The sequence below is a fragment of the Pongo abelii genome, chromosome 10 (assembly GCF_028885655.2).
Source record: "Pongo abelii isolate AG06213 chromosome 10, NHGRI_mPonAbe1-v2.0_pri, whole genome shotgun sequence".
Taxonomy (NCBI): Eukaryota; Metazoa; Chordata; class Mammalia; order Primates; family Hominidae; genus Pongo; species Pongo abelii.
Window position 1 is genome coordinate 112,538,286 of NC_071995.2, and position 27,724 is coordinate 112,566,009.

Genomic DNA, 27,724 nt, shown 5'->3' on the forward strand with positions numbered 1-27,724 from the left:
CCCACCAGCCTTAACAGGTGACAGAAGAATTAGAAACCAGCGTGTATCAAATGCACTCTTCACTAAATGGTGAGTTGTTCAGGTTGGTCCGCATCCTTGCTAACATTTAGTGTTGTCAGTCTTTCATTTTAGTCATTCTAGTGGGTACAGAACTGTCTCTCACTGCAGTTCTAATTTACATTTCCCCTGATAACTGACAATATTGAGTAGTTCCATTGTAAAGATCAGAAAATGGAGGCTCAGAGAGGTTCAGTAATTTACTCAAGGCTCCACAGACTGAAGAGCCAGTGTTCCAACACACGGCGGTGGTCTGAATGTTTGCATCCCGCTGAAATTTGTATGTTGAAACTTAACCACCAACGTGATGGTATTAGGAAGTGAGCCCTCTGGGGGGTGATTAGGTCATGGGGATGGAGCCCTCATGAGTGGGATTAGTGCCCTTATAAAGGAGTCCCAGGGAGATCCTAGGCCTTTTCCACAGCTAGAAAGAGCTATCAATGAACAAGAAAGTGGGCCCTCCCCAGATACCAAATCTGACAGCACCTTGATCTTGGACTCCTACCTCCAGAACTGTGAGAAATAAATTTCTGTTGTTTGTAAGCCATCCAGTGTATAGCAGCCCAAACGACGAACACACCCACTTCTCTTGACTTTAAAACCGTAGCTTGAAACTACAAAAATGTGCTGCATTCGTCTTTACGTGAATTCCTCCAGTCTCTCATCACAGGACACCTTTCCTGGACTTTCCTGAGGCTCTGAGCTGCGTGGCACCCAGAACATCAACCACCTAAAGAAACATGTAATTGAGAAAGAGGAAGGAATCCCACAAGGGGCAGAAAGCTTACGTTTGAGACAGCCGCTAATTAATCTCTAGGGCATTTTTACAACAAATGTAAAAGTGGGTTTCATTGTTAAAATCCCAGTTACTGAAGACAAGTCTACCTGATGTTTCTGAGGCAGATCCCCCCAAGCTCGATTCACAAGGCTTGAGGGTTGTTTTCCAGCCCTCCTTGGAGGCAGGGGGATAAGTCTCAGGACCACTTGAGCCCCTCTTGGCAGGGCAGGTATGGTTTTTTTGTCAGACATCAGTGGCTTTGCAGCTTGTGGGACTCAGAGCATCCTCCCCGGCTAAGTAACCCCTTGCTGTTGTTTTTATGTTGTTTCCAGTGGGTTCAGACTTGGCAGGGTCCAGATGGCCTTGGGGTTGATGGCTGGGTGCAGACTTTGGAAAGCTTTATGTTTATGCTCCAGACAATTGTTTGCAAACAATTATAACTGTGCTGCCTAAATGTTCTTGCCCTTGACCAGGTTTTGTGAGCTCCCAGGTTCTGATTCAGGAAAATTAGTAATTGCAAAGCTACATGGGGATAATTCAGGCTGTCCCTGCTGCCCCTTCATCGGTCAGAGGTGGCCTGGGATCAACCACACCTTCTCCTATAGCTACCTGTCCATCTTCCCTGGAGGAATCTCCTTCCTCCTTTCTTACCTCCATGGATCTGGCGGGGCTGCCCCTCTACCCTCAGCTCCGGGGACATGAGACCATCCCCAGGCAATCAGAACACTCCATATCTCTGCCTGTGATGATTAGTTAAAGAATGTGCGCATGACTCAACTGGGCCAATGAGATTCCACGCTGGTAATTTTGCTGGTAAAGAAGTGGCTTCTTTCTCTTGGTTTGCAAAGCTGGAAGGGTGTCAGCCTGGAGCTGTTGGTGGCCATTCTTGCCACCACGCAAAGAGAACCTTCAAGACTAACAGTGAAGAAGGCAGAGCCATATGGTGGAGAGGAACAGATTCCAAATGATAGCAGTGGGGTTCCTTGGTCCAGCTGCACCTGAAGCCTGCCCTTTTCAATTTTGTGATCCAATCAATTTCCCTATGTGCTTAAACCAATCTGATGTGGGTTCTTGTCACTTGCAACTAAAAAATATTCTGACCTATCAATGTAGGTGTTGGGGGGTGGGGGTGGGGGAGTTAGGGGAAGGAAGGATAAGAAATTCCGAAAACCTAAGCGCTCTCTTTAAAATCTCAGGATACAGAGGAAGTCTAGGGGTCACTTTAGGCTCCTCAGGTTTCACCACTTGCCCACTCACAGAATGTCTCTACTTTATCCCTGACAAGGCAATCAGGCTCTGCTTGTATGCCTCCCATGGCAAGGAACTCAGTTTCTCTCCAGGTAGCCCATTTCATCAAGGGGCAGCTCTGCTGGCTACAAATTAAGGCAGAATGTCTGCCAATAAGGGAGTGGAGAGAACAAAAGGTAGCCTTGCCTCCTCCCTTTCCTTCCTTCAATCTGTTCTCTTCACGGCAGCCAGAATGGTCCATTTATAATTTGTCGGAGAGGGTTGCTTCCTACTCAGAAACCTCCAATGGCTCCCATCTCATTGCACAGTGAAATTCAAAGTCCTCACCAGGGCATAAGAGGCCCTTCAGGATTTTACCACTTACCTCTCTGGCCTTGTCACCCACTTTCTCTGCTTTGTCATTCACTCTACCCCAGGAACACTGATCCCCTTGCTTTTTCTAGAACTTTGCAGCCGCCGTTTCCTGGCATGGACTGTCTTCTGCCAGATTGCCAATGGCTGGCTCTCTCACCTTCTTCAAACAGCTTTCTCCCTCTCTCACCTCCTCCAAGTCTTTGCTCAAATGTTACCTTTGCTTCAAATGTTACCCTAACATCCCACTTAAAATTGTAGCTTCCCCACCTCAACACTCACTACCCCTCCACTCTATATTATTTTTGTCCTTATCATCTATCCCCATGTGACCCATTGCTATAAATAGTTTACTAATGTTTCTCCTTGTCTCCCATTTACAAAGGTAGAGAATTTTCATCTGTTTCTCACAGCTGTATCCTATCTAGAACAGTACCTGTCACATAGTAGGTGCTCATTAAATATTAGTTGCATGAACCATTCAGTAATTCAACTTGAGAATGGGGCCTGGCAAACACTAGGTGCCCACACAATGCTGAAGGCATGAATGACTGACCCACCCAGTCCCTCAGGGGGTGACAGAGGAAAAGGGGGGTTAGTCTGTTTCTCTCTGGAGCCCCATGGCAGCCAGGCAGCCAGGTCCCTGCAGCCTGATGTGACAGCTGGTGGCTGTCTGAGATGGGGGGAACTCTTAAGCAAAACAGACACGCTTAGTCTCTCCCAATGCCCACTGACTGCAGCTGGAAGTGGAGATGAAGAAATCAATATAAAGATTGGCTTTGGAGGAAAGGAAAAGAAGAAAAGGCCTCTCTACTTCATTGAGGAGGCAGTTGCAGAAAGGACAGGTGGTGGCTGTGTGATGGTGTCACATGGTGCACACCGACCTTCATAGCCCTGCTTTGTGTTCTGCTCCCTGAGTTGCAGGTGTGGATTCCCACTCCCAGGCTTCGTTCATAGAGATGCTCAGCTCCTGAAGCCTCGAGAGTTCCTCCCAGACCATGTTTCCCCTGTTCAGAGTTTAGGCATTTATCATATGCTGGAAAGTGTCAAGTGACTTATTAGACCCACTAGCGTCTGGCTTCAGTGTGCAGGTGCTGGGCATACAGGGGTGAACAAGACAAGACAGGCAAAAATCCTGGCCTTCACGGACAGGGAGAGAGACAGATAGTGAACAAGATAAATAAGTAAAGTGTGTAGTGTGTGTGATGGTTGTAAACACCAAGGAGAAAAACAAATCTGGAAAAAGATAAGAGTTGTCGGGTGTGGAAGTGCAATATTATATAGTGACATTTGGGGAAGGAGCAAGCCACGTGGTTATTTGGAGGAATGTGCCAGGCACAGCAGCCAGTGCAAAGGCCCTGAGGTGGGAACATACTTGGAGAATTCGAAGACTAGCAAGGGAGCCAGCATTATTGGAGTGAATAAGCAACGTCATTCATGTCAATGTCAGAGAGGTAATGGGGGTAGCGGAACTATTATAAGCATGGAGATTGAGATTGGTGTATTAGTCTGTTTTCACACTGCTGATAAAGACATACCAGACACTGGGTAATTTATAAAGAAAAAGAGGTTTAATAGACCCACAGTTCCAAGTGGCTGGGGAGGCCTCATGATCATGGCAGAAGGCAAAAGGAAAATGACAGCCAAGTGAAAGGGGAAACCCTGTATAAAACAGTCAGATCTCGAGACTTACTCACTACCACAAGAACAGTATGGGGGAAAACACCCCCGTGATTCAATTATCTCCCACTGGGCCCCACCCATAACACATGGGAATTATAGGAGCTACAATTCAAGATGAGATTTGGGTGGGGACACAGCAAAACCATATAAATTGGGAAGCCTTTGGAAGAACTTGAGTAGAGGAATTATATGGTGGCTTCCATGCTGTTGGGTGAAGAGACCAAGTGTGCCAAGAACAGAAGCTGGGAGGCAAGTTAGGAGGTGGTCATGATGGTGGCTTTGACCAGGGTAGTAGCAGGGGATACTAGGGATGCTCATTAATTCATCCAAAAACTCTTTCATTCAGAAATCACTTATTGGACAGCTACAGTTTGCCAGCACCATTCTGGGTATTGGGGGTGGTGATATGCAAAATTCACCCTGCTTAAATGGAGCTTACTATCTAGTGGGTGCAGGGCAAGAGCCAATTAATAGGGTGACCAACTGTCTTAGTTTTCCCTGGGACTATCCTGATTTTAGCACTGAAAGTCCCATGTCCCAGGAAGCCACTCAGTCCTGAGCAAACCAGAACAGTTGACCACCCTAATTGTGGCGATGTGTGTTTTGGAGAGTGAAGGGCTCAGTGAGAGAGAAACAAGCTCCAACATCACAGCTATCCACCCTTGCTGATCTGGCTGACCACCTCCCACTGTTCACAGATGGAGAAAAGGCTCAGGGAGGAAGGCGTGGGCCCAAGGTGATGTGGCAAATTAGTGGCAAGGCTGGGCATCAAACTGAGGCCTCACGTTTTAGAGTTGGAAGAAATCAGAGCTTGAGAAAGGGAGGCAGCATCACTAGCCACTAATGAAAGGCAAGGGAAGTTTCCAGTGAGAGACTGGGACAGAAGAGAGAGTCCACAAACAGACATGGTCTTTGATGTTGACAGAGGAGACATTCGAAATCGTGGAGACCAAATGGACTATTTACTGAATAGTGATTTTTTTGGGGGTAGAGATAGGGTCTCCCTATGCTGCTCAGGCTGATCTCAAACTCCTGGGCTCAAGCGATCCTCCCATCTCAGCCTCTCAAAATGCTGGGATTCCAGGTATGAACAACCACTCCTGGCATGAATTGTTTATACACAGGAAACAAAATGTGAATCCCAACCTCACACTACACACACACATACACACACCCCATACACACACAATTCCAGAAGGTTAAATAACTTAAATGTGAAAAAGCAAAACTTTCTTGCAATTAGACAAATTAATTTCCTGATCTCAGGAGGTAGAGATGGATTTTCTAAACTATTCATAATAAGCACAAACAAGAAAGGAAAAGTGATACATTAATAATTAAAACTTTCATGCAACCAAAACCACCATAGTTAAAGTGAAAAACAAGCTATAGACTGGAAAAGATATTTACAATGCAAATAAACAACTGTTTCTGAGTTAGTATTCAGTGTACAAACCAGTAAGGTAAAAAGCCAAACAACTCGACAGAGAAATTGACAGCAGATAGGAACAGGCAGTTCTGAGAAGAATCCCATACAGTCAATAACACATCAAAAAGAGGCTCAATCACATTGGAAGGCAGATTCAAATAATGAGACACAATTTCCTCCCCATCAGATTGGCAAAAATGAAAATGTCATCAATATCCAGTGTTGGGGAGATGTGGTGCCAGGGAAATATTTATACTCCACAGGTGGGAGTATGAATTGGTAGAACTACTTTGGAGAATAATTTACAAATATTTAGGAAGATTGAAGATACGTGCACCCCTGTAACCCACCAATTGTTCCCCTAGTTTCTGAGAAATGTCACACATACAAAACATTCAAGGTTGTTGATTGCAGCGTTGATTATTAAAGTGTAAAAACTAGAAACACCCTAAATATGCATCAGTAGAAGAATGGACTAATGAATTACATCATACACAGGCAATAGAATGATATACAGCAGTTAGCAAATAAGCTACAGGAATCAGTTTTATCATGAATAAATCTTAAAAAGCATAATGCTGAAGAAAAAAGGAAGTTGCAGAAAAAATACCCTCAATACGATATCACTTCGCATAAAATTTAAAAGCACACAAAACTTGGGCATGTAGACAAATGTAATAAAATATTACAAACTGCTTATATCAATTTTAAACACCACATTGAGGTGTTCCCTTTCCTATAGGAAAGAAGGGGAGAGTAATGCTTTTTAACATATCTGTAATGGTAAAAAAAATAAGTGAAATATGGCAAAATGTTAAGGTTTGACAAAGCTGGATAGAAGTGTGTAAGCATTTTGTTTTGTTTGCTCCGTGATTTTTTGTTTGTTTAAAACATCTTGTAAAAAGAGGAATAATAGGCTAGGTGTGGTGGCTCACGCCTGTAATCCCAACACTTTGGGAGGCCTAGGTGGGCAGACTACTTGAGGTCAGCAGGTCAAGACCAGCCTGGCCAACACGGTGAAACCCTGTCTCTACCAAAAATACCAAAAAAATGAACCGGGCATGGTGCTGCACACCTGTAATCCCAGCTACTTGGGAGGCTGAGGAAGGAGAATTGCTTGAACCTGGGAAGCAGAGGCTGCAGCGAGCCAAGATCATGACACTGTACTCTAGCCTGAGCGACAGAGTTGTCTCAAAATATATATATATATGCTTATTGCTGGGAAGCTCCAAGAGGTCCAACATTCTTACTGTGGCATTCACACATCCAAGAAAAAATTATTGAGTGCCCACTGTGTGTATGCTCCACCTACTGTGTTAGGTGTGGAAGCACAGGAATGATTGTCATCATCTTATTTATAATTTGCTGAGTGCTAATATATATAGCAGTAGGGCCAAGGGCTGTACATGCATTTTCTTTTCTTTTTTTTTGAGATGAAGTCTCGCCCTGTCACCCAGGCTGGAGTGCAGTGGCGTGATCTCGGCGCACTGCAACCTCCACCTCCTGAATTCAAGCGATTCTCCTTCCCCAGCCTCCCAAGTAGTTGGGATTACAGGCGCACGTCACCATGCCCGGCTAATTTTTGTGTTTTTAGTAGAGACGGGATTTCACCATTTTGGTCAGGCTGGTCTCGAACCCCTGAACTTGTGATCCGCCCACCTTTGCCTCCCAAAGTGCTGGGATTACAGGCGTGAGCCACCATGCCCAGCCTGTACATGCATTTTCTCACTTTCCTTTTACATCCCAATGATGTAGGCACTATTATTAGCTTTTTGTCTTACAGATGAAGAAACAGAGGGCAAATAAGTGATGGTGGCAAGATTTCACCCTAGGTCAGTCTGACTGTGGCAGATTGTATTTTCAAAGATGGCCGCCATCCTTATAATGTGATTTTGACCTTCTCCCATGGCGTGGTAGGATCTATGCCCCCTCCCTTGGAACTTGGAGTTTTTGACTGCCTTGACTGATGGAGTATGCTAAGCCGGAAATGACATTATGTGACTTCAGAAGCTAGGCCCTAGGAAAGTAATGCACTTTTGCTTTGTTTTCTTGGGATACTCACTCTTGGAATCCAGCCACCATACTGTGAGGAAGCCCAGTTTAGCCCATGCAGAGGAACTAGTGAGAGGCCACATGGAGGTGCTTCAGTTGACAGCCCCAGGTGAGGTCCCAGCAGACAGCCTGACTCCGCCACCAGACATGTAAGTGAGGGAGCCTTTCAGATGACTCCAGTTCCAGCCTCCATCCACCTGTGACTGCATGAAAGACCATGAGCAAAACCACCCAGCTGAGCCCATCAACTCTTGGAACCAAGAGAGATAATAATAAAATGATTGTGTTTTTAGGCACTAGGTTTTAGGATGATTTGTTATGCAGCAAGAGATAACCAGAGATTGTCTCCCAAAGCTGTTCTCCCAGCCACTATGCTCCACACATCTCCTACCAAAGCAACCAGCCTGAATGGAGAGGTGGACAAGCAGCAGGCAATTCCATCACATGTGGATGGCTATGGAGTGAGCACAGGCAGCCTATATTTCCAGCCTAACCTGGATCTGTACCAGGAAGATTCTGGAGAGCTCCAGAAGTCTTCCCAGAGGTGGCGACACCTGCTCAGTTTTAAAAAACAGGCATTCCTAGGGCATATCAGACACAGGGAACAGCACATAAAAGGATTTAGGCTTCAGAGACCTTGGCATCTTTGCAGAGCGGCCTCAAGGCCTGGCCAGAGGAAAGGCAGCACCTGCTGGGGAGGGAGGTAGGAAGCAGGTGGTAAGGTTTCTGGTGGGGGCCTGGATGTGAAGGGCCTAGACCATTCCTCTAGAGAGGCAGAAGCTGTTGCAGAAGGAGTGCTTGCTCTATATTCATGCCCAGGTTCAAATCCCAACTCAGGTGACCTTGCACAAGTCACTGTATCTCTTCAAGTGCTATGAATGAGCAACTAGAAACCAATGTTAATACTGTAGTTACCATGTCTGTTCCTTTTCTGGGGCACAGGATGTGGGTTCCAGCTCTGGGTTTTCATCACTGCCCATGGAATCTCCAGCAAGTCCCGTCCCCTCTCGGAACTCATTTCCTCCTTGGTCTCATAGGAGAATGATTCTGGTCTTCCTTCCCCACGATGCATAGTGTGGCTCTGAGACATGAACATTTGAGGGGCTGCACACACCGTGAGAAGGAGGCAGGCTGCAGAGGGGCCTGTGTCTTTATGTACAAATAAGTAAATAATGCCATGGGGGTGGGGGCGGGTGAGAGGCAGGGGGAGGATGCAAATGCGGAGTTCAGCGCTGTGGGTCCAATAGATGGGGAGGGAGGGGGCTTGAAGCTGTGGAGAGGAAGGAAGACACCACTCTGACCCTGAGGTTAATCATGATTACTTCTCCATCAAATCCCACCAAATTAAAAGGAAGTGTGTATAGGGGAGAGAGAGAGAGAGAGAGAAAGAAGGACAGAGAGACGGTTGCCCAGGTGGCACAATCTTGGCTCACTACAGTCTCGACCTCCCAGGCTCAGGTGATCCTCTGAGCTCAGTTTCCCAGGTAGCTGGTACTACAGGCATACACCACCATGCCCAGCAAGTTTTTGTGTTTTTTGAAGAGAGAGAGAGAGAGAGATTAAGAGAGACAGAGTGCTTTGCAAGCTGTTGCTGGAGAACCATGAGAGTGATTTTCTGAAATGAAGACGAAACTGCTGAGAGAATAAGAAAGTATTGCAGGTTCTGACACTCAGCCGCCCCTCCAGCTTTCCCTCTCCCTACCCCTCCATCACTCTCCACAGGGCTCACTTGCCATCTTACCTTTCCCAGGGCTGAGCTTTGGCCCCCTGGGGCTGCTCCTCCCTGGGGAAGAATGCTGACCTCCCTGCACAGAGAACACATCTTCCTCCAGGGCCCAGCTCCTGTCCTGGGAGGACTTCTCGTATTCCCCACCTCCCTACATAGGTTCCTCTGCTACTATTACCTTGGCTAAGCTGGCCACAGGAGATGGGACATCTGTCCCCATCCCAAGACTGCGAGTTCCCAGAAGGTGGACCCAGCATAGCTGGATCCCAGAGCTCACTTCCAGACAGCCCATCTCTCCTATCCAGGGCAAGAGGACACTGTTGGGGAAGGGACTGGGCATGGGGGTATCGGGGTCACCCCCAGAGCAATGAGCTTTCACCTGCCCTGGAGTTGATGTCTACCTTGCCCATCCCCACAGTGGCCCACTGCACAGATGGGGAGAGAGTGGCACTCCCCGACACTGTGCCAGGCCCGAGCCTCAGCACTTTACCACAACTCTCTTATTCCACATAGAGAACAGTGCTTGTCCAGGCTCACCTAGCTGGGAGGGGACAGAGGATGAATTTGAGCTCAGGTAACTCGGTTCCAAGCCTGAGCTCTTCAACCCTGTGGGTCCTGAAGCTCAGTCCTTTTTTCTGGCATACTGGTGGAAAGAGGTTTATTCATTTATTCAACAAATGGCCAGGGACACACAGGTGAACAAGATGGAGGTCGCCCTGTGCAGGTGGGGTTAGGGTGTGGTGGGGAAAAACACAGTGAACCAATTATGATGCTAAGGATTGAGGATTGAGGCCCTTGTGGTGCAGGGGACCTGAAGGAGTTGAATTGCAAGAGCTATCTTGTGGGGAGGAGGGGGACAGGGGTGGGAAAGTTCTCAGGGAAGCCCCTTAAAGGAAGGACTTGTCACAGCCCAAGAGGAATGTTCTAGCAGATTGGCAAGGGGTAGTGTCCAGGCAGAGGGAATAGCATGTATGGGTGCCAGGAGGCTGGCAGGGGCATGTGAGACATAGCAGGGAGGGAAAAGGTGGGGGAACCCAGGCCTGTATGTGCAGAGCCTTGGAAGTTTCTGGAAGGACTTTGAGCACTTAGGACTTGCTAAGCATTTCACATGATTTAAATCCTGACACCACCCAATGAGGGAGCTCATGTTTGATGCCCATTTTGCAGATGGTGTAACTGAGGCTCAGAGAGTTGCATTCACTTGCCTGAGGTCACACAGCAAGTTGACTCCTGATTCTTTGCTCTTTTTTTTTTTCTCTCTGTTTTTTTTGAGATAGGGTCTCACTCCGGTTGTCCAGGAGGCACGATCTTGGCTCACTGCAGCCTCCACCTCCCAGACTCAGGTGATCCTCTGAGCTCAGTCTCCTGAGTAGCTGGGACTACAGGCGCATGCCACTATACCTGGCTAATTTTTTGTTGTATTTTGTGTAGAGATGGGGTCTCGCTATGTTGCCCAGGCTGGTCTCAAACTCCTGGGGTCAGGCGATCCTCTTGCCTCAGCCTCCCAAAATGCTGGGATTACAGGCATGAGCCACCGCACCCAGCCTGATTCTTTGCTCTTAACGCCCCCTGTGGCCTCTTCTCTGGCTCTTTCTGTGGGAGGTTAGAACCAGGACAGGAGAGACTCCAGTCCTCCCCTGCAGCCTCCTCAGCCTTGGCTCCAGCACCCTTAGGAGGAGGAGGAGAGGCATGGACACTGAATTCCACAGCCCAAGGAGAGGGAGGAGGCAAGAGAGAGGAGACGAGTGAGGCTGAGGGTTTGGCTGCTGCTTCTGCCCTTTCCAGGTTGGAGTGGATTAAGGGCTTGCTAGGAAATAGTTTTCCAGGATAACAAGTGGTCCTTGGAGAGTCAAAGTCCAGCGGCCTCTCCCCTCCGCCGCGGGACTGCACAGGCACCGCAGTGAGGGGAAATGGCAGGCTTGTTGTGCAGGACATAGATGGAGTCAGAGTTGGGGGGAGGAGGAAGGGGAGGAGGAACAGGAAGGAAAAGAGGAGGAGGAGAGGGAGGAGTGGGAGAAGGGAGAGGAGGGGAAGGGCAAGCGTTTCAGTGGCAAATATTTGATTTCCACAGTTGACCCATTTCCAGCAAGGACAGAATGATGAAGGGCGACATGCATAGGCCTCTGCAAGAACACAGGAGATCACACCCACGCCAAGACATGCACCTCTCAGAGACCCCACAACCACCCCACAGCCCAGCCACACTGGGTTAGAAACCGCAGATGCAACCCACGACCTCGTTCTACCGACTGAGAGCAGAGCCAGGGAAGAGGTGCGGCCCCTAATGGTATGATGGCAATTCTAGCTACGGTTAATTGAGCTCTTACTCTTTGACGGACCTTGAGCTCGGCACTTTCTATTCAACAAATAATGCAGCTTCATTAACTGCCTTCTATTTATTTAGGTGTGGCCCTATCCATTTATTTATATGCCTTTGTGTTTGTCATATAAATTCCTGAGGGAGGTGAAGCTGTCCCTTTATCTGCTGGGGAAGCTCATGCTGGCATGCTCAGCGCCTGATGCATATTATCTCATTTAATCCCAACAACAGTCCTATTGTAATCATGATTTCTATTTTTTTACTCTTAATTTTTTGAGACAGGGTCTTGCTCGGTAGCCTAGGCTGGCGTGCACTGGTGTGATCACAGCTCACTGCAGCTTCAAACTCCTGGGCTCAAGCAATCCTCCTGCCTCAGCCTCTGGAGTAGCTGGGACCATAGGCATGAGCCACCGCCCCCGGCCCCATATTCTTAATTATATCTGGTGCCAATTTCATTCTTACTGCCTGCCCAGCATTGTGCTAAGTGCTTTCACATGACTGACTTTGTTTAACTCTTACAATAATTCTGTGATGTGTTAGAGAGCTTTGCCATTTCCCTTTTGCAAATGAGAAAACTGAGGCTCTAGGAGAACTGATTTGCCAAAGGCCACTCAGCCCACAAGTGGCAGAGCCAGGGCACCTGCCTGACTCCAGTGCCCTAAGTAAGATCCTGAACGTCAAGTGTGGTCTTGTCCAGGGGCGTGAGGACTGTGGAATAGGTTCCCCCTGAGAACAAGGAGACGTGGGCTGCAACTGCAGCGTGTGGATTTAGGTTAACTTCAAGAAGGACATCCTGACAATCTCATGGGCCCAGAGGCGTTTCAGAGGTGTCCCTGAAAGCAGGGTCAGGCTGTTCTTTCTGGCTCTGCCAAAGGCAGGGATGTGGCCTCATGGCCTCTGGAGGCTGCTTCCAGCCTGGACTGGGCTTTGCAGTTTCCTATTTCTCCCTTTCTCCCCCTAGGTGCATTGGGGTCTGCCTGGCTTTCTCCCTGGGTGGGGGCTTTCCTCCCAGCCCCAGGCTCCAGGGGCCTCTCACCCATTACCCTCCCCTAAGGCTACCCTTCTCTCTGCGCCCACCCAAGCCAGCAAGGTTGAGTTCCTTCCCTATGCCTCTCTCTCCTGCTTCTCTCAGGACACTGCCCGCTCAGGACACGGCCCACTCAGCTCCCCTTCTCAGAACATTCCGGATGTCCAGGGCATGGCCTGGCTCAAAGAAAGTGTTCAAAAAAGAAAAAAAAAAAAAGAAAAGAAAAAAGAAAAAGAAAAAAGGCTGGAGTGCAGTGGTGCGATCTCGGCTCACTGCAACCTCCACCTCCCAGGATCAAGTGATTCTCCTGCTTCAGCTTCCCGAGTAGCTGGAGCTACAGGCATGCACCACCATGCCTGGCTAATTTTTATATTTTAAGTAGAGATGGGGTTTTGCCATGTTAGCCAGGCTGCTCTTGAATTCCTGACCTCAGGTGATCTGCCCAACACAGCCTCCCAAAGTGCTGGGATTACAGGCATGAGCCACCACACCCAGCCAGCTGAATATTATTAATATGGGGCCGGGGGCAGTGGCTCATGCCTGTGATCCCAGCTGAGGCAGGAGGTTTGCTTAAGTCCAGGAATTCGAGGCTTCAGTGAGCTATGATTACATCAGTGCACTCCAGCACACTTAGTGGTCTCAGCTATTTGGGAAGCTGAGGCAGGAGGATCACTTGAGCTTCAGAAGTTCAGGACTACAGGAGGATCACTTGAGCTTCAGAAGTTCAAGACTACAGTGAGCTATGATTGCATCACTGTGCTCCAGCCTGGGTGACAGAGCAAGACCCTAAAAAAAAAAAAAAAAATTCAGCAATGACTTGAGGCGAGGGTCACTATGTCAGCCTAATTTTTTGAATGTTTTCATAGAAATGGGTCTCCCTCTGTTGCCCAGTCTGATCTCAAACTCCTGGCCTCAAATGACCCTCCCGCCTTGGGCTCCCAAAGCTTGGGATTACAGGCATGAGCCACTGCCCCTGGCCAGTTTGTTTGTTTTTTTTTTTTTAAATTAAGTTAAGGCCAGGCACAGTGGCTCATGCCTATAATCTTAGTGCTTTTAGAGGCTGAGGCATGAGGATCACTTGAGCCCAGGAGGTGGAGTCTACAGTGAGCTATGATTGCACCATTGCACTCCAGCCTGGGTGACAGAGTGAGACCCTGTCTCTAAGAAAAAAAAATGAGATCAGCCTTGGAGGGTCCTTTAGATATTCATTCATTCGTTCATTTATTCCTCCAATCACTATTGCCCTAGCACCTACTGTGGGCCAGCCACTGTTCTAGGTGCTGGGGACCCTGTGATGAACAAACCCGACAAACACTCTGCTCTTACGAAGCTCACTTTCTCATGGGTGAAAGGCTGAGAGCAAACAAACAATAAGTAGATCCTATAGTATTTCAGAAGGTAGTGGGCAGGGGGTGGTTTACAGCAGGACAGGGGTCAGGGAGTACCAGGGGAAGGTTGGGTGCATTTTTAGGTAAGGTGGCCGGAGTAGCCTCATAGAGAGAACATGTTTTTAGCAATGACTCGAAAAGGGTGAGGAACTTTGCTATGGGGATATAACAGGGAAAGAAATGCAGGCAGAAGCAAACAGCCAGTGCAAAGGCCCTGCGGTGGGCAGCCAGGGGCTGGAGTAGAGGGAGGGAGGAGTGCACAGCAGGGGCTGGGGTGGCCAGAGGGGCTGGCAGCAGATCTTGCAGGCCTTGTCTGACACGGAGAAGACTTCGGCTGTTTCTCTGAGGGAGATGGCAGCCACGGGAGGATATGGAGTACAGGGGGCACTGATTTATTTGTCTAACAGGACTCCTCTGGGGGTTGTGGGGAGGTGGACTGTAGGGGGCCAGGTTGGTGACAGAGACCAGAGAAGAGCTACTGCGATAGTCCGAGCGGGAGATGATGGTGGCTTGCACCACGCGGTGGCGTGGTGGAGTGGATGGAATTGGATCTGTTCTGAATTTTTCACTCACTCACTCATTTATCCATTCCATTATCCATCCAACCCATCATTTTTTTTTTTTTGAGACAGGGTCTGACTCTCTCACCCAGGCTGGAGTGCAGTGGCACAATCTTGGCTCACTGCAACCTCTGCCTCCCCACCCTCCCCGCTCAGCCTCCCCGCTCAGCCTCCCAAGTAGCTGGGACTACAGGCATGCACCACCACACCTGGCTATTTTTTTTTTTAATTTTTAGTAGAGATGGGGTTTTGCCATGCTGCCCAGGCAGGCCTGAAACAATCCACCCTCCTCAGCCTCCCAAAGTGCTGGGATGACAGGTGTGAGCCATGGCACTTGGTCCAACCCATAAATATCTGTTGGGACCCTCCTATGTGGCAGACAGGAGGGGTACAAAAAACAGTAAGCAAAAGAGACCTAGACCCTGCCCAAATGAAGCTGAGGTTTAGTGGAGGGACAGATACTCATCCAATAAGCATGAAATCAACATATCGTTACACACTGCAATAAGTGTCAGGAAGGGGAGGGCCAGGGGGCTACCAGAAGACTGTCACAGCCACGGGCCCCAGCCCAGGGACCTTCTGGCTCAAGCCCCTCATCACGCATGTGGAGAAACTGAGGCACACAGAGGGAGCATGACTGGCTCAAGGTCACACAGCAGGTCCTTGGCAGAGCTAGGAAAAGAACTCAGCCCCGTGCCTCCCAGCAGGTGGCTGTCAGCACCCCCATCACCGCTTCCAGAGCTCAGGCCTCCCCCGCCCCCACCGCAGCCACCCGTGGTTTATGGCCCCCGGAAGCCCCTCCAAAGTGTCTCATCAGAGAGGCCCCGGGCCAGGGGAGATGGGCTCGTCCCAGCTCGGGCCAGGCAGCCGCCGATCGATTGCGCGTGTGCCGCCCCGATACTCCATCTCATTAGGCCTTCGTTTTCATCTCCCGGCTTCCTGGCAGCCTTCAAATTATCCCATAAAATTTATTTACTATTTCATGAATACATAAGCAGCAGGCAGGCACAAGCTTTTTATATATTTACACTGTATATATTTCACGGGAGACTTATAGCTGTCTCTAAGGCAGAGGGGGGAGAGGGAGAGAGACTGAGCAGACGGAGCCGGCAGCTGGTGGCAGAGGGAGGAGACAGGAGGGAGGCGCGTGGAGGGCAGGCGGGGACGAGGGGCCCACGGTGCCCACGGCGGCACTCGGTCACACTGGGCTGACCTGACACTGCTGGGCAAGGAATGGGGGAAGGCTCCACTTTGGGACACGCATTTCAGGGCAGTGGAGGCAGGGCTCCTGGGCTCTGAGGTGTGGGGCTGAGGTTGATGCTGCAGGTCAGCGGTGCTGGGTGTGAGGCTCCAACTTTAGAACAGTCTAGTATGGAGGTACTGATGGGTCATAGGGGATCCTCATGCTGGTGGAGAGCTAGACCCTCATTCTGGACCCAGAGTAAGCCCTGACTCTTGCTCCAGACTGAGCCCTGATCTCAGTTACAGACTGAGTCCTAATCCCAAGCACAGACTGAGCCCTGATCCCAGTCACAGACTGAACCCTGATCCCAGTCATAGACTGAGCCCTGATCCCAGTCATAGACTGAGCCCTGACCATTGTTTTAGCCTGAGCCTTGAGCACAATCACAGAGCATCCCAGTTACAATGTGAGCCCTAATCTTAGTCCCAGCATGACTCTTGACCCTAATCCCAGACTAAGCCCCAACTCCGGTCAAAGAGTGAGTCCTGACCCCAGTTACATACTGAAGCCTGATCCTTGCTCCAGACTGAGAGCCCTAACCCTGGTACAGACTGAGCCCTGACCCTAATCCCAGACTAAAGCCCTATTCTGGTCATAGACTGAACCCTGATCCCAGCCGTAGGCTGATCCCTAACCCTATTCCCCGTACCCATGACTCCTCACCCCAGCCTGCCATCTCTCAAGGTTTCACTCATGTACACAAGCCACAAGCAACCTCTCCTCCTCCCTGTGAATCTGCATGGGGACTGTGTGTGGTGACCACATGGTGGTATTGCCCTCCCCACCCCCTCCACATGAGGCATGGCTGTGTGACTTGCTTTGGCCAGTGAAATGGGAGCAGCAGTGAATCGTGGCCCTGTAGGCTGAAGTCCAAACATGGCAACGTGTGCTTCCACCTCCCCATCCCCCATCCCATCACCTACCAGCTGTGTTCCACCAGTGAGAGCTCCCATCAGCCTGGCACCTGGTGGGGAGGACGATGTGGGGTGTAGCCCTCACCAACGCACAGTGTGAGATGTCAGCCTTTGATGAGTTGTTTTCAGGGGCTGAGATTTGGGGGCTGCTTGTCATTGCAGCATAACCTGACTGATACAGCCAGAAACCCCTTTTCCTCTGAAGTCAGCTGCTCAGGGTTCTGTCCATTCCTAATCTCCAAGGTTTTGCCCTACAGAAGGCAGAGGACAGGTGCAGAGAAATCACTCAACATGTCAGAAAACCTGTTGCACAAGACCAGGCCCACTGTAGGTGCTCAATAAATGCTTGCTGAATGGGAAAACATGTTTTTTTTTCTCCACACTTCTGTCTCAGTCCTTTAGAAAATCTGCTCATCCCAATACAGTGAGATGCCAGTCCAGGAGCCTTGAAAGACAGTGGTTGTGCCCAGAAAGTTGTTCTGGAATTGAATCCTGTCTCCAATATCAGCCGTGTGGCCTTGGGAGAGTCTCTCTCCACTCTTGGTGCCTCTGAGTGCCCTATCTGTGGAATGGAGAGAGGAATCCAAGCCTCTGTGTGTCTCACATCCTGGCTTCTCCAGAGATCTGGCTGGTCAAACTCTCCAAATGTCAAGCCACTGGTACCATCTGCCATCATTCTTGTATTTCTCCACTCAGCTGTTCTATCTTCATTGTCATCCCTGTCTTGACCATCATCATCACTGCTAATGTTCACTGAGCACTTACTATGTACCAGACCCAGAGCCTTTACTCATTTTAATCTTCTTAATGACTCTCGGAGGTCAGTTGTTACTCTTTCATCTACGCATTAGTTCATTTATGAACTCTCTTTTCACCTAATGATCTCTTTTATATCTCCCTCTCTCCTTCCTTCCTCCTTCCCTCCCTCCTTTCCTTCCTTCTTTCCTTCCATTCTCTCCTCCCTTCCTCCCACCCTCTTCCTTCCTTCCTCTTTCCTCTCTCTCTTCCCTCCTTCTCTTCCTCCCTTCCTTCCTCCCCTCCTTCCTCCCTCTCTCTTCTCCCTTTCTCCCTCCCTCCTTTTTCCCTTCCTTCCTTCCTTTCTTTCTTCTCCCATCCCTCCCTCCCTCCTTCTGTCCCTCTCTCCTTTTCTCATTCATTCAAAAACAGTCTATTACAAGGTGAGGAACATGGGCTCTGGACTCTGACTGTCTGGGTTCAAATTCTGGTGCCATCTTTTACTAACTGTATGACACTGGGCAAATTAATTCCTCTCTCTGCCCTGGTTCCTGCATCTGTAAAATGGAAATAGTAATCACTTTTTCCTCCAGGAATTGGTGCAAAGATGAATTGAGTTATGCTTCAAACAGTACTTGGCAGAGTCAGCAGTGAGTAAATGCTGGTCATGATTATTCACGGAGCCACTGATAAACCCACATGTACCAAACCCTTCTCAGGGTTTCAGTGAGGGACAAGACACAGGAAAGTAAACAATGACGGTGAACATTGGAATGGTCACTATGTGCAAGGCACTTTATGCCCATTGTTTCAATTGTCACAGAAGCCCCGTGGGATGGGCACTGTCGTTATAACCATTTTGGGAATGAGTGAACTGAGGCCCAGAGGGGCTAAGCAACTTGTCTGAGGACACATGATTCATAGGTGATGAAGCCAAGATTGGAATCTCCGTGGCCTGGCTGCTAAGCTTGTGTGCCTCACCATTAGGTGATGCAGCCACCATGCAATGCATGCATTCAAGGGCAGCAGTACTCTCCAAGAGGGTGTGCAGAGGCGTCTGCATCGGGGACTGAGCAATGAGCTCTTCCCCAGGCCAGGGGGGCACTGGGGTCCTCTGAGCTGGCCCATCCAAGGGAATCTTCTGGAGTCTCCACATAAACCACCAACACCCTGACCTCCATCTAACTCCAGAAGGACTTGCTTTCCCTGTGGGTCCTCTGGCCTCTCCCACTCTCCCAGGGAGGCTGTGAATCCACATGCTACAGAAGCAGGGGCTGCCAGAACCCCACCTGCCCTCCCTGTTCTCCTCCATGAAGAGAGGAGCTCCATAACTGCACAGGGCTCAGTGTGAAGGGCTCTGAGGCAGGCACTCATCTCACATTGCAGCTTCTTTCGTCCAGACCATGTAGCATTTATTATTAATGGTAATAATAATTATAATTGCTTATTGATCTCCTCCAGTGCACCCAGCACTCCACCCAGCACTGAATTCAGGTCACTGACCAGCAGACACACAAATCTATGCCCCGTGCAATGCATCACACAGTGTTAGTGCTCAATAGACATCCAATAATGTGACCAGGTCCACATGTACGGTCCTGGCCTGCCATGTCCAGGCACACAGGATTGTGAGGTTCATGTCTAACCAGACAGCCTCCCCATCAGCCACGTGGAATCAGTCTTTGACCCACAGGCATTTATTAATTGCTTTTTTTTTTTTTAACATTTGCATTGGACCAAGAAAATGCTGTCCTGGAATATGAGAAATAAAAGGAAGATGCTGTCCTCTTCCTCAAAGACTGTCTAGGACAGCGCTTCTCAACCTTTAACATGCACACACATGCCCTGGGGACCTCATTAAAATGCAGATTCTGATTCAACAGCTCTGGGACCAGGGACTCTGCATTCCTAACAAGCTGTAGGAGCTGCTGATGCTGCTGGGCTGCAAGGTTGCAGGCCGTGCCCTGAGCAGAAGGATCTAGTAGAGGACTGACAGTGTTCACCTGCAAATAAGTAAACAACCAGAGGGGGCAATGGGAGAAGGCAGGAAAGAACACATGTTTTAAAGCCCAGGGTTGGGCTATCTATTTAGCTGTGTGACCTTAGGCAAGTGACATCACCTCTCTGGGCCTCAGTTTTCTTGTCTTTAGAAAACACGGATGATGTTACCTACTGGATAGACTCCTCATAGTAGTTTTAATGAGATAACAGATATGAAAGTGCCATGTGCATTGGAGGTACTGAATGCCTTTCTCCCTCCCTCCCTTCATTCCTCCCTCCCTCCCTTCCTTCCTCCCTTTCTCCCTTCCTTCCTTCCTTCCTTTCCTTCCTTCTCTCCTTCCTTTCCTTCCCTCCCTCCCTCCCTCCTTCCAGTTTTTGTCAGCACATGTAACCTAAAGCCATCAGAATGATTCAAATTATTGCCACTTTTTAAAGGGAAGATGGTGAAGGTGAGGGTGGATGGAGAAGAAGCCTTCGAGGCTGGGAGGGCTGGGGGTTGGTTTTGAAGGACGGGTCTGGCTTGGCTTAGCAGGGCTGGCCAGCCGCACACCATGAGAGCAACGGAGGCTGGGAATGCCCCACATCCCCTTGCTGAGCTCAGAGCTCACCTGCAGCTGGTGAGGACATTCTGTGAGCTGCCAGCTGCCCCCACGCCCCTCCATGTACCCGCAGCCTCCTGCTTTTCTGGCCAAAGGTTTTCACCAAGGTGCACAGGGCAGCCAGGAAATGCTGGGGATCTAATGTCTCCAAAAGCAATGGGAGTAGGTGGAGAAATGCCACAACTTCCGTGTCCCTCAGTGGGTAAGTTCTGAGGCGGGATCTGCATGGCTCCTCTGAGGGTCCCCATGGACTGACACCCTGTAAGTAACCTGCGCCTTAACAAAAACTGCACTGTTTTCCCCTTCTCTGCCTCACTTTCCCACTTTCTTCCCTCCCAAATAAACAACATGCACCCAAGTCCTTGTCTCAAGATCTGCTTTTGGGGGACCCCAAACTAAGAAAGATGGTTCGTAGGCAGGAAGTCATCGTCATCCTTCCAGGGATTCAGGTGCGGAGAGCATCACTAGGTTTCTCCAGCCACAGCTTGCTTTCCTTGGTGCTTATTAACATGAAGGCACTTTCTCTCTCTCTCTCTCTCTCTCTCTCTCTCTCTCTGTGTGTGTGTGTGTGTGTGTCTCTGTCTCTCTCTGTCTCTGCCTCTATCTCTCTGTCTCTCTCTTCTCTCTCTGCCCTGTGTACCTTCCATCTCTCATGTCATTTTCTGTGGAGAGTTCCTACTCTGGCCACACTTCAACCTCAAAAGTATCAGGTGTATCACCTCAAAAGTATGAGGTGAGTTAAATCACCTCAAAAAATAGTGGGCAAGGCAGAGATGATTATCCCTCCCATTTCACAGATGAGAAAACCGAGGCCCGCAGAGGTTTTGCTTGTTTAGGTGTTCATTCAACCAGCCTATGTTGGATGTCTGTTATGTGCCAGGTACTGGGACAGGCAACACCTTGGAGAGGGGCTCACCTAATGCTTCTGAGACATCATCGAGCACCAGGGCCCTTCAGGAAGCTTGTTAAAATTCAGATCCAGGCCGGGCACCATGGCTCATGCCTGTGATCCCAGCACTTTGGGAGACCGAGGCAGAAGGATTGCTTGAGCTCAGGAGTTTGAGACTAGCCTGGGCAACATGGCGAAACCTCATCTCTACAAGATATACAAAAATTAGCTGGGCATGGTGGCATGTGCCTGTCATCCCAGCTACTCAGGAGGCTTAAACACGAGAAGTGCTTGAACTCTGGAAGTGGAGGTTGTAGTGAGCCGAGGTCACACCAGTGCACTCCAGCCTGGGAGACAGAACGATATTCCGTCTCAAAAAAAATGCAGGTTCCAGGGCCCCATTCCCAGAGATGGCAATTCAGTGGGTATGGTTCAGGGGAAGAGCAGAAATCTGCAGAGTAAACTCCCCGAGCTCCACCAAACACTGCAGGTGATTCTGGGACAACGGGTCCTCCCTGGAAAGACTCTGAGAAACACCAATTCAGAAGAGGTAGATTTGGGGCAGGACAGGAGGATGCACAGGACCCAAGGATGCAGCGGAGCCCCACCCCAGGGTGGGAGGCAGGAACTCTCCAGCCAGTGGTTTCCCAGTGCTGGGGCCCTGCCCTTCCAGCCATCTGGTCTCCCTCTGCCAAGATCTCAAGACTGTGGATCCTATCCACAGAGCTAGACCAGCTGAGCACTCACATCTCCCCAAGGGGAGACTTGTCAGGTGACTTGGGCCAGACAGGGACCAGAGTCAAAAAGTTTGAATTTTGTAATGTCCTTTTCAGTGGATAAAGCATTCTGCAGTGTATAAAGTGCTCACCCACATCATGAAGCACTTCCCAGTGAGTAAAGGTTTCCAGAGTTCTTCTGCCCTCCTTGACTTTCATCTTCACAACCACTCCTTGAGGGGGACTTCTCATCACCATTTTGCAGTTGGGGAGACTGAGTCTGAAGTAGCCAGCCCAAGGGCCCCAGCAAGTGAGTTGAGACTGGAACCCACGAGCTCTGAATCTGAACTCTGAGCTTTTTCTGATCGGGAGGCCATGGAGGACAAGACGTGGCCTGAAGGTGTTTCTAACCTCAGATAACCAATGCTGCCACCCACTGATGGGGAAAATGCCCAGCACAGGGCATCTTGCCATGCCTTCCCCTCTCCTAGCATCCTTTGGCTCCTGGCACTTGTAGCAACAAGTCCTCGTCACTAGTTGAGGTCAGCTGCCTGCACATCCTTCCTGCTAACCCTGCCCTCTACTTTTCAAAAGGCTCCCATTAGAAGACCAACCCCAGCCCTTTATATCTAATCCTCATACCCCTGCAATATGGGCAGCTTTATTCCTGTTTCATAGAAGAAGAAACAGAGGGTCTGGGAGGTCAAGTTGCTTGCCTGAACTCACATCCACTGAACCAGTGTGGCAGACCTGAATCCAGGTCTAAGTCCTATGTATGTGCTTCCCACGGCTGAGCTGCATTCTCTACCCTGTCTTCAAAGCCTGGATCCCAACCACAGTCCTCAGGACCATCCTCAGGTGGGCAGAGACAGTGGTCAGTCCATCTATCCGCACCTGTCCCCAGAGCGGAGGGAAGGGGGCTGCATTGCATCATTCAGAGTGCCCCCTGGTGGAGCCCTCATTGCTGAGAGTTTTGGGATGTTGTTATTGCTGAATACTACAACAATTAATTGCAGAGACAAATTAATTGCAGATGATTCTAGGATAAGGGGTCCTTCCTGGCAAGACTCTGAGAAACAGCAATTCAGAAGGAGAGGCAGATTTGGGCCAGGACAGGAGGCACCAGGCCCACAGATGCCGCAGAGAGAGACAGAATTAATTGCAGAGACAGAAACAGAGAGAAACAGATGGAGACAGAGACAGAGAGAGAGAGAAGAGGATGGGCTGAGAGGGCCCTTTGCTGGATTCCTCTGTTGGCTGTGTAGAAAACAAAGAACAGAATTTTTTTAGGCCAGGCGTGGTGACTGATGCCTATAATCCATCCAGCACTTTGGGAGGCCGGGGCAGGCGCATAACTTGAGGTCAGGAGTTCGAGACCAACCTGGCCAACATGGTGAAACCCCATCTCTACTAAAAATACAAAAATTAGCTGGGTGTGGTGGCACAAACCTATAATCCCAGCTACTCAGGAGACTGAGGCAGCAGGAGAATGGCTTGAACCAGGGAGGTGGAGGTTGCAGTGAGCCGAGATCGTGCCACTGCACTCCAACCTGGGTGAGAGATCAAGACTCCGTTTCAAAAAAAAGACAAACAAACAACAACAAAAAAAACCCAGACTCTCTAACCTGGTGAGTGAGTTTCTGTTCAAGAAATGACCAAAAATAAATCTATAAAGATTAGGTTGGGACCCATAAGATGTGGCAAGGCCGCCAGTGGCCCAGAGCCTCTGAGACTGAAACAAACCAGTCCTGGGGGTCAGAAGAGGCTGCCACGTACAGACAGGCAGGTTGGTCCCTGCAACAAAGGTACTAGGCCAAGGAGATGTCCAGTGAGGGGGAGCGGTCTGTCTACCAAGCCATTGCCCCAGGCCCAGGGTTGTGCCCACCTGGAAGATGGGAAGCCTTTCTCTAATTTGTACAAAGATGCCCTATGGGCGAATGACAGTGCTGGTTCAGAGGGAGTGGGAACCTGGTGACCGTCAGTTTGGAACTATCCCCAAGCTAGCAAAAGTCTGGAAGGAAAAGGTTCAGTTTCAGCCTCACTGAGTTATACGGGAACCTCAACCTCCCACAGGAGAGAAACACAGAGCAGAAGAGAAGGAGATGACTTTCATTTGTTTTGATTTTCAAAATACCTTATTTGCTTGAAGATCAGAGATAAGCCATTGTTGCCAGGTAAATGCTACTTCAATTTTTTTTCCTCTTTCAGGAGACTTGCCTTGTTTCAGTTTTGATGGGAATGATATTTTAAAGTGATTTTCATTGGAAACTTTCCTTTGGAGATTCAAAGTCTAGAATGGAAAAGCAAACCCTTCCCAAACCCTGAGACTATCTAAATTCCATCCATCCGTGCATCTATTCATCCACCCAACCATTCATTCATCTATCCATCCTTATTCATCCATCAATTTTCCATCCATCCATCTATCTATCCATCCGTCCATCCTTATTCATCCACCAGTTTCCCATCCATCCATCCATCCATCCAGTTTTCATCTATCCATTCATCCTTATCTATCAATTTTTTTTTTGCTTTCTTTCTTTTTTTTTTTTCCTTGAGATGGAGTCTCGCTGTTACCCATGCTGGAGGGCAGTGGCACGATCTCAGCTCACTGCAACCTCTGCCTCCCAGGTTCAAGCAATTCTCCTGCCTCAGCCTCCTGAGTAGCTGGGATTACAGGTGCACACCACCATGCTCAGTTAATTTTTGTATTTTTAGTAGAGATGGGGTTTCGCCATGTTGGCCAGACTGGTTTTGAACTCCTGATCTCAGGTGATCCTCCCACCTCAGCCTCCCAAAATGCTGGGGATTACAGGCATGAGCCACCGTACCCAGCCTATCAATTTTCCACACATTCATTCATCCATTGATTTCTGTTTATCTACCCATCCATCCATCCATTTATCTAGCCAGCCAGCCAGCCAACAAATGCCTTTATTCATTCACTGACTTACATATCTATTGAGCACTCACTGTGTGCCAGGCCCTCTCTAGGCACTGGGGATCTAGTGGTAAACTATGCAGATGGAATCCCTGTTCCCCCCCACCTTTTTTTTTTTAATTTTTGAGATGGAATTTCACTCTTGTATCCGAGGCTGGAGTGTAGTGGTGTGATCTCGGCTCACTACAACCTCCACCTCCCAGGTTCAAGCGATTGTCCTGCCTCAGCCTCCTGAGTAGCTGGGATTACAGGTGCCCGCCATCATGCCTGGCTAATTCTTTTGTATTTTTAGTAGAAATGGGGTTTCACTATGTTGGCCAGGCTGGTCTCAAACTCCTGAACTCAGGTGATCCACCCGCCTCAGCCTCCTGAAGTGCTAGGATTACAGGTGTGAGCCACCACACCCGGTCTGAATCCCTGCCCTTCTGGGGCTGACTTTCCAGCTAGGGAAGACAGACAAAAGACAAGTCAAATAAGCAACATCATGTCGGTCAATGCCAAGTGCCACACCAAGAGTTAAGACACGGTGATGTGCCAGACAAAGACCACACTGAGACCACATGGTCAGAAAAGGCCTCTCGGAGGGAGTGACACATATACGAGACCTGCCTGGCAAACAGGAAGCTCTTCCATGCCGATGATCGCCCAGTAGTTGCTAATTACAATCTGGTGCACCAACATCATCAGCATGAAAGCTCTGCAAAGCATTTTATAAAACCTGGAAATATTCACAGCCAGGCTCATACCGGTTGGCAAAGCCAGTCTCTCAAGGTGATTGAGAATACACAGCTGGTCCTTGGTAACTATCTTCAGCTGACATCAAAAACCACGTATTGATTATCACTGATGACAATGATGTCCTCCACTTGAGGGGTGGAGTAAAGTGTAGTGTGGTGGGAAGATGAGAGGGATAAATTCCCTCGTCCCTTCCTCTGCTGCTGCCACTCCTAATCCCTCCCTTTGAAGCTTCTGACAGCACGGCCCTTGGAGATCTGGCTCTATCATTTCCAAGCTGTGTGACCTTGGACAAGTAACTTTGCCTCTCTGAGCCTCAATTTCCTCATTTGAAATGAAAACCTCCCTATGTTCTTGATTCGAAAACATGCATTTCCCCTCATATTTCAATGATGCCAAAATCAAAATAGGTTTTTTAATCCAGTGCCTCTCAGACTTCAGTGGGCACAAAAATCCCCTGGGGGTGTCGTTAAAAATGCAGATTCTGATTCAGGAGGTCTGAGGTGGAGGCCAAGATTCTGCACTTCTCCCAAGTTCTCAGGTGACGTGGATGCTGCTGGTTCACGGACCACCCTTCAATGGCCAGAAAGCAGCAGACTTATACATTTAATGTAGTTGTTATTAAATCTAGGGGCAAAGCTACAGTTGATGGAATTTTCGATTTCAGGAAATGCATTAACCCTGTGTTTCATTTTATTCCCCCAGTAACCCCATAAAAATGTTTGTAAAGCACCCAGCACACAGCTCGGTACGTCGAAAACATTAATAGATGTTAGCTCACTCCTTTGAAAACCTCAGGAGCTGGTGCGGGATGTGAAGGCAGATGCTGGACTTTGAGGTCCATCTATAATTGGATGCTATCCCCATGAGGCCGAATGCAGGAGGGGGCGGGACGCCGGCAGGCTCAGCAGAGAGAAAAATGTTAATTCCTCTCTCCATCCCCACATCCTCCAGCTCAGAGACGTGTTTGATCAGGCCTGCATCAAACGACACATTTGCAACAAGACAAAACCGAACGCAGGGGACTTGAGCCTGTTTGAATTGGTCCCACTCACCCCCCAGCCACCCCCACCCTGACCTCCTTCAGACGGACACGTGCAAAAGCTTGTTTCAAGCCACAAAAACTGACAAGCACCTGGACAATTCTGCCTGCTATGAGAGACTCCAAGGGGAGGGGCGGGCAGGAGAAGCAGGAAGGGGAAGCTGGGTTTCATTTAGGGACTGGGAACTTGGGAGCAGAGAAACAAAGAGAGGAAGAGGGTTAGTTAGAAAGGAAGTTGAGGAAGCAGGGTACTATTTATAACCCTCCAACCACTCATAACAGGAATGATGCCATCTTGTAAACGGCGTATTCAAGTTTGCACCTTACAGTCCATTCTCTCACCTGATATGGCAACAGCACTAGGAAGAGGCAGTAAAGGGCTTTATTACCTTTTATTTTTCAGCTGAGGAAACTGAGACTTGGAGACTTATTGCAATTACCCTTGAGCGAGTGGTGAACTGGATCAGTCGATGCAGATGTCTGGGGTGGGACCCTGAGATGCTGCGTTGCTCATGAGCTCCCAGGTGATGAGAATGGGCCTGGTCCATGGACTACACGTGGAGCAGCAGAGATGTATCGACTTGTCCATTGAAGAGACACAGACCAGGAAATTGATCTGCTGCCACCCCAGAACTGTGTCATTTATTTATTCTGCCCATACGTATTGGGTGTTTCTCCTGTCCCAGGCATTGTATTGAGATACAATAGAAGACTAGAAGATGAGACAGGCCTGCTCCCTGACCTGGTGGACTTTAGACCTAAAGCAAATAAATTAGGCTCTTACATAAAGTGTAATAAGAGGGGTTTTGCTTACAGCACACAGAAGTACATTATATTGTGGGGATGGATGTGATGTGTAAAACGGCCATGGCGAACAGACATGGGTGGGTGTAGCAGAGGCAGGATATCTGCAGACAGGCTTGAGTGCCAGACTCTCACTTCTCTTGAGAGTCTCTGAGAGTGGTATGCCTTAGTATGTCCATACAAGTGGTGAGAAAATTACCCCCCAACCACAGTATGGCGCTGAAGCCTAGCCCTCAGTTTACTGTGAGAGTTAGCTCTTTGGATTTTTTGAATTGCAAAGGATGTCACTGACCCCAGTGTTACCCTATCTTCACTGGGTCCTCAGAATTTTCTGGGCATATGGTTGCCAGAGTTGGCAAATAAAAACACAGGATGGCCAGTTAAATTAGAAATTCAGACAGACAAGGAATAACTAGGGGCATATGAGTATATCCCATGCAAAATTTGGGATATACTTATACTAAAAAATTTAGCAACCCTAACTGG

At 49.0% G+C, this 27,724-nt stretch overlaps 1 long non-coding RNA gene across 2 annotated transcripts; it reads left to right on the forward strand.

Annotated features, from left to right (window-relative positions):
• On the forward strand, positions 1-27,227 carry LOC129049226 (uncharacterized). 2 transcript variants are annotated; one of them, XR_008512143.1, is made up of 3 exons: positions 1-69; positions 11,396-11,611; positions 26,838-27,220. It is a non-coding gene; the product is annotated as an uncharacterized LOC129049226 (long non-coding RNA). The 2 variants fall into 2 exon arrangements; XR_008512144.1 differs by lacking the exon at positions 1-69 and adding an exon at positions 7,604-7,707 and having other exon boundaries at positions 26,838-27,227.
• Positions 27,228-27,724: the final 497 nt, after the last annotated feature.